This window comes from Prionailurus bengalensis, chromosome C1 (assembly GCF_016509475.1).
Source record: "Prionailurus bengalensis isolate Pbe53 chromosome C1, Fcat_Pben_1.1_paternal_pri, whole genome shotgun sequence".
NCBI lineage: Eukaryota > Metazoa > Chordata > Mammalia > Carnivora > Felidae > Prionailurus > Prionailurus bengalensis.
In genome coordinates this window covers 191,208,322-191,214,814 of record NC_057345.1, presented here as the reverse complement: position 1 = coordinate 191,214,814, position 6,493 = coordinate 191,208,322, and the positions used below count along the sequence as shown (strand labels likewise).

Below are 6,493 nucleotides of genomic sequence, written 5' to 3'. Positions count from 1 at the left end.
TGTACTTATTTTCAGATATAGCCACACAGTTTATGTAACACTTCTCTTTTTATTGCTGAGTACTAGTCCATTATATAAGTATGCACAAGTTATGTATTTATCCACATGATGATGAGCATTTGAGTAGTTTCCAGGTGTTGGCTATTAAAAATAAAGCCCTGGGGCACCTGGATGGCTCAGTGAGTTGAGCATCTGACTCTTGGTTTCCGCTCAGGTGATGATCTCACGGTTTCATGAGTCTGAGCCCTGTGTTGGGCTCCATGCTGTGTGAAACCTGTCTTCCTCTCTTTCTCTGCCTCTCCCCCATTCACACTATCTCTGTCTCTCTCAAAATAAATAAACTTAAAAAAAATTAAACTTTAATAAATATTTGTATAATAATCTTTGCATATATATATGATTTCATTTTTCTTTTGTCTAAAATCAAGAACTTCAGCATCCACCTTATGATGTAGAAAAAGAAGAGCAAATGAAATGGATAATAAGCAAATAGAAAGAAATAATAAAGATTAAAGATCAGGATAGAAATCAAGGAAATAGAAAACAGAAAAACAATGGATAGAAATTAATGAAAACAAAATCCATTAGAGAAGATAATCAAATAAACTTCTGGCAGACTGATCAGGGAAAGGAGATACTGAAAGATCATGTATATTTACACACATACATACACACACACATACATATGTGTATATGTATATACACTATTATATATATACATACATGTATATACATATATATATACTATTACATATATATGACATATAATTTCATCAAAAGGAAGAATGTCTACTCTTCAAAAACTAGACAAAGGGAATGAAAAGAGAAGACTCAGGAGACTAGGAGAAAATATTTGCAAATTATATACCAGATAAAAGACTGTATCCAGAATGTATAAAGAAATCTCAAAACTTGATGATAACAATAATTTTTTTTAAATTTTTTTTCACGTTTATTTACCGTTTTTTGAGACAGAGAGAGAGACAGCATGAACGGGGGAGGGTCAGAGAGAGAGGGAGACACAGAATCTGAAACAGGCTCCAGGCTCTGAGCTGTCAGCACAGAGCCCGACGTGGGGCTCGAACTCACGGACCGCGAGATCATGACCTGAGCCGAAGTAGGCCGCTTAACCGACTGAGCCACCCAGGCGCCCCTATGATAACAGTAATTTTTTAAAAAAGGTAAAACACAGGAAAAACTTGAACAGTTTCTTTACCAAAGAAAATATATGGATGGCAAATAAGAACATGAAAAGATGCTGAACATTATTACTCATGAGAAAGATGCAGATCAAAACCATAGCAAGACCTAATTATATGCCTCTTATTTATTTCTATTTTTAAGTTTATTTACTTTGAGAGGGGGAAGAGGGGTAGAGAGTGGGGGAGAGAGAGAATACCAAGTAGGCTTTGTGCTGTCAGCACGGACCATGATATGGGACTCGAACCCACAAACCGTGAGATCATGACCTGAGCTGAAATCAAGAGCTGGACACTTAACTGACTGAGCCACCCAGGTGCCCCAAATTACATGCCTTTTAGACTATCCAAAGTTAAAAATATTTCAAGTATTGGTAAGGATGTGGGGGGACAGGTAGTCAAGTCATACACTGTTGGTAGGAATGTAATATGGTACAACCACTTTGGAAAACAGCTTGACATTTACTCAAAAATCTAAACGTACATCTACTAAATGACCCAACCATCCTACTCATAAATATTGACCAAATACAACTTAAAATCTGTAGATCTGAATAACCCAACCAGTGGAGGGAACGTCAAGTTTGTGGTTTGGTTTCCTCCCCAAGAAAGTGTTATTCAGATGTCTAATGAAGACAAAATGGTATCATTACTATCTACCTCTATGTGAGTTTTCCTGTTGCTCTCTAGACAGCCATGTGCAGTCTTGAGGTTGGAATATTATTTCATGTCTTTCTGAAGTCATAATATTTTTTGAAGAGCATCCTTCACTCATTCAACATTTATTAAACACCTACTTTTATTCTTATCAGTACATTTTTTTACCTCCTTGCCTATGTAAAGACCTTAAATAAACCTGTAAACAAAGTAATTCTCATTAACTTGATCACTTCTATTTATTTATGTATTTATTTATTTATTCATTATTTTTAACGTTTGTTTATTTATTTATTTTGAGAGACAGACAGCTTGAGTTGGGAAGGGGCAGAGTGAGGGGGAGAGAGAAAATCCCAAGCAGGCTCTGCACTGTCAGCACAGACCCCAGTGCAGGACTCAAACCCACAAAACCATGAGATCACGACCTGAGCCAAGATCAAGAGTCAGCTGCTCAACCCACTGAGCCACTTAGGAGCCCCTAACTTGATCACTTTTAAACTCTCTTTTAATGTGCCATTATTTTGCATATTTATCAAGTATCTATTCCTGACCATCTAAAATCCCTTAAGGCTCAGCCACATTGGGCATATTTTTTTCCCCTGGTCTGGCTGAGTTCTTCCATTTTGACCTCTAGTTCATATTTCTAGTAAATTAAAAAAAAAAATTAATTACATGCATTTTCATTTTGGAGTCTCCAAGACAAAATTTCAGCCACCAGGCATCTGATACTTCAAACCTAGAAACAAATTTAGTGCTTGTTTCCTTTGTGCAGTCTCTGCTCTGGACATGCGCAGCAGCTGAGTTTACAGATCAGCAGATGTGATATGAGGAACACATTGGGTCAAGCCTCTATCATGAGATCAGGGAAAATAAGTTTTCTCTCCAGTAAAAACAGAGCAACTCGTTTTCAAATCTCGCAGCTTCCAGCAAGCCCTGGTGTTTCCTTTTGGTCTGTGAAACAGTTCAGCCTCACACTCTCCTGCTGTTGTGACAGTCTGTCTCCACCCCGGCAGCACAAAGACCGAAGGAAAAAGGGATTCGGTAGCTGCTTTTCTTGCATTGGGGAGATATACATGATTTCACAGTAAGAGAAGATATCTGATCTTTGTACCCCCTTTGTTTCCTCTCTCCAAGTTTTACAGCCTTCTTTATCTGTAAATAAAAAAAAAAGTTGTACATACATTTTCAAAATGTGCTGCATAATACAACTTCATACATTTAGGAAGCTGACAGCTGCCCTCTGAGGTATAGCCTGACAGCCTAAAACCCAGAAATCAATCATTTGGATATAGTGAGGCCGTGCTATTGCTCCCAGTATGTATTGCGGCACCCAGGAACCACTCATCTGAGATACGCCATCGTAACTCTGATAGATTAAAGCACCACATCCTAGAAACAATTGTGTGTGGTGGGGGAAAATGCTCTCAGAGATCTGCCGGGTACCAGCCCAGAATCCAGCAGGCAACCGGGCAGGGCTGTGCTGAATCAGAGCTTCCAGAAACCCGGGAAGCAGCAGGATGACAGTTCTGTTCTTCAACAGCCCATTATGAACTAATTAGCATACATGAATTGCAGATTTTAAGCATTAAAGTGATGTACAAATCATTAATTTTTTGTCAAATCCATGTCACCCTTGTGTATGCCTTCCTATTTTAATGTTGCATGACAGTGAAAAGAGGTACAATCCTCTGTATATAAAGAGAGAGATTTGGTGTAGCTGATATAATGAGACCTATTTAAACACTATGTATTTTTCGGCTTTGAATATATCTGCTTGGAAAAATGCTACACTTGTCCTATTAGGGTTAATTGTGAAAGGATGTTAATGTATTCAAAACCCCAGGGGTAGTTCTGCATGTTGTTTGAATGAAACAGGGGATGTAAGACCAACTTCACATTTGAGCTTTCTTTTTAAAAGTCCTCTTTTTGATGAATAAAAAGAGCCATAAAATCTTTCTCACTGATTATGGAAGGTGTAACTATTTAGAATGAAAGCTGAGCTTTTCGGTGTGTGAGAGCTCCCATGCAGCAGATCTGTTCTCGTTAACTCAGTGCCAAACTTAATTTATAAAGATGTATAATGTAATGGAATGGAAAAGGGAAAATAACAGCAAATCTGGGTTTCATACTGGAAAAGGCTTCTAAGCATTAATTTGTGGTTTTCCGTATTGTTTCTGTGTATTTAATTACTAAAGATATTTGTGCTTAAACAAATGCTTGGTGTTTCATTTGAATTTCTCTTTTCTTATTACAGTGGAGTCACAATGCTTAATTTGTTAGTACTGCAATAGTTGCCATGGTAACAGACTCTAACGTTATATATAAATATGTATGTGGCATATATGTGTATGTGTTATAAATATGTACTATAGATGATTATGACTTTATTCCGAGAGCACATTTCAGAAGACTTAGCTCTTAAGAAACACTCTAATTAAAAATGTAGATATACTTTGTGAACCTAAAGATATATGGTCACAGACTTGGGTCTCCATTTTCACATGGGGAAGAAAGGAAGTTCTGAGAAAGGGGGAGATGTTTTCATGTTCTCTTCTTGTAGGTTTTCCTCTGCCTGCCAGCAGAATCCTCCTTGAGTCATACTCTATGGACCTTCTCCTTCTCTCCACTCCATTTTCCACCCACTTCTTTTAACCATACAAAATCTAGATAAAATGAAAACCAAGGCCAAACTCTAGGGGCAGAAGTTTTTTTTTCCGAAGAACATTCTATCAAGAAGACTAGGGATGCATTGAGAAGGGAGGAGGAGAGGGTGAGATGATGTGGTCCATTCGTATTAGTGAGAGAGAGGAATTTGTAATAAAGACAACTATCCACGTATATGCTGCTTGAATTAGGAGTCCCATGCACCTCTCAGGAAATATTTAGGGTAGAAAGTAGACTCTTCATTGTAGAGCTAAGGAAACTGCAGCTCACAGTGAGTGAGTAAAAATTGTCATGAAGATTACTTCTGCCAAAGCCTCCGTTCTTTGTACAATGTCACCTTATTATTGAGGCCTTCTTTAGTGCAAGGTACCAGAGCCATAAACCCACTCTTTCCAGACTAATTAGCATCCCCCATGCAGTCAAATCTAGGGCAATGACAACAATATGCTTTATGCTGGAGATGACTTTGGTAGTAAACCAAAAATAAACCCAATGGAAAGGGAGAATAGCATGGCCATCTCTCTCAGTAGGTATTATTTTCAACTCCATGCAACAACAACCATACAAAAACAGCAGCTTAGCTAAATGGTTTATTTTTCATAAACCATTACAAATCCAGAAATAGGCAAGCTTAGGTTGGTATGGAGTCAACATACTTAAATGGAGCATTTAGGCAGTTATTTATCTCTCCACTGTGCCATCCTTAGTGTGAGACCATTATCTTCATGCTCATAAGATGGCCACCGCCCCACTTGACATCACAACTGTAATTCAGGCTAAAGGAAGAGGAATGAATAAAGGGCAAATAATGAGGGGGCTGAGCTGGTCTCTCTCTCTCTCTCTTTCTCTCTCTCTTTTTGTGGAATAAAATCACAATTTCAATATTGGATGCCACATATTGTGCTTTGACTCATACGGTTTCCTTGGGATTAACCAATGGAGTGTCCTATGACCTCTGGGAACTGTGGAAAATATGGAATGCTTCAGAGATATGCATGTCATCCTTGTGCAAGGGCCACGCGAATCTCCTCTGTATCATTTTATTTCCAGTATGGGCTGCCAAAGCAAGTGCAAGCTTGTCTCTTCTCGGCGATAAACATAACTTTTCAGGAAGCCCTAACCAAAACAGTGTGCTTACGCTGGCCAGCCTGCTTCCATATGGCCACCCCATAGACGCAGAGAAGTCTGTGGCACTGAGTCATTTTAATCAAGCCTAATGTTGCCCTTAGTAAAAGGGGGTTCTGTTAGTAATGAATGGAGAATGGTTATTGGATAGGCAACTACCAATGGTCATCTTCTGTGATCGATATTTCCTTGTGACTTCATCAAGAATACGCACCAATGTAGGTGTGTATTTTGAATCAGGGAAAAACATTAAATGCACATTCTGGCACACAGCTGAACACCAGCTTCGACCTTACTCATTTTCTTGCTATTTCTTGAATCTTCAGCTTCCATTTCCAGGAATTCTCCATTTAATCCTTCCAAGTGGAGTACTTACTAGCTGCCTTATTGGTACTTAACCATACTACCCTAGTATGATGGTGGCAGAGTTCACAGTTTGAGCAGCTGAATTTTGCAGAATCTGTGTAGAAGAGCAGTCAAGGGCTAAGGATTCCCACAGAACTGAGTTAAATTCAAGCTTCACTTCCTATAATCTGTGGACTTTTATGTAAGTCCCTTAACTTCTCAAGGCCTTGGTTTCCTCATCTGATAAGTGAGGACAATAAAAACACCTTCTTCAGGAGGCCCTGGGTGACTCAGTCCATTAAGTGTCCGGGTTTAGATCGGGTCATGATATCACGGTTCATGGGTTCAAGCCCCACGTCAGGCTCTGTGCTGACAGCTCAGAGCCTGGAGCCTGCTTTAGATTCTGTGCCTCTCTCTCTCTCTGCCCCTCCCCTGCTCATGCTCTGTGTGTGTCTCTCTCTCAAAAATAAATAAACATTTAAAGAAATAATAAAAATGCCTTC

General features: G+C 38.9%; 1 non-coding gene across 1 annotated transcript; it reads right to left on the bottom strand.

Moving 5' to 3' along the window:
• Positions 1-5,487: 5,487 nt before the first annotated feature.
• LOC122482283 lies at positions 5,488-5,589 on the bottom strand. The gene has a single exon (XR_006297082.1). It is a non-coding gene; the product is annotated as a U6 spliceosomal RNA (small nuclear RNA).
• Between the last annotated feature and the right edge of the window lie 904 nt (positions 5,590-6,493).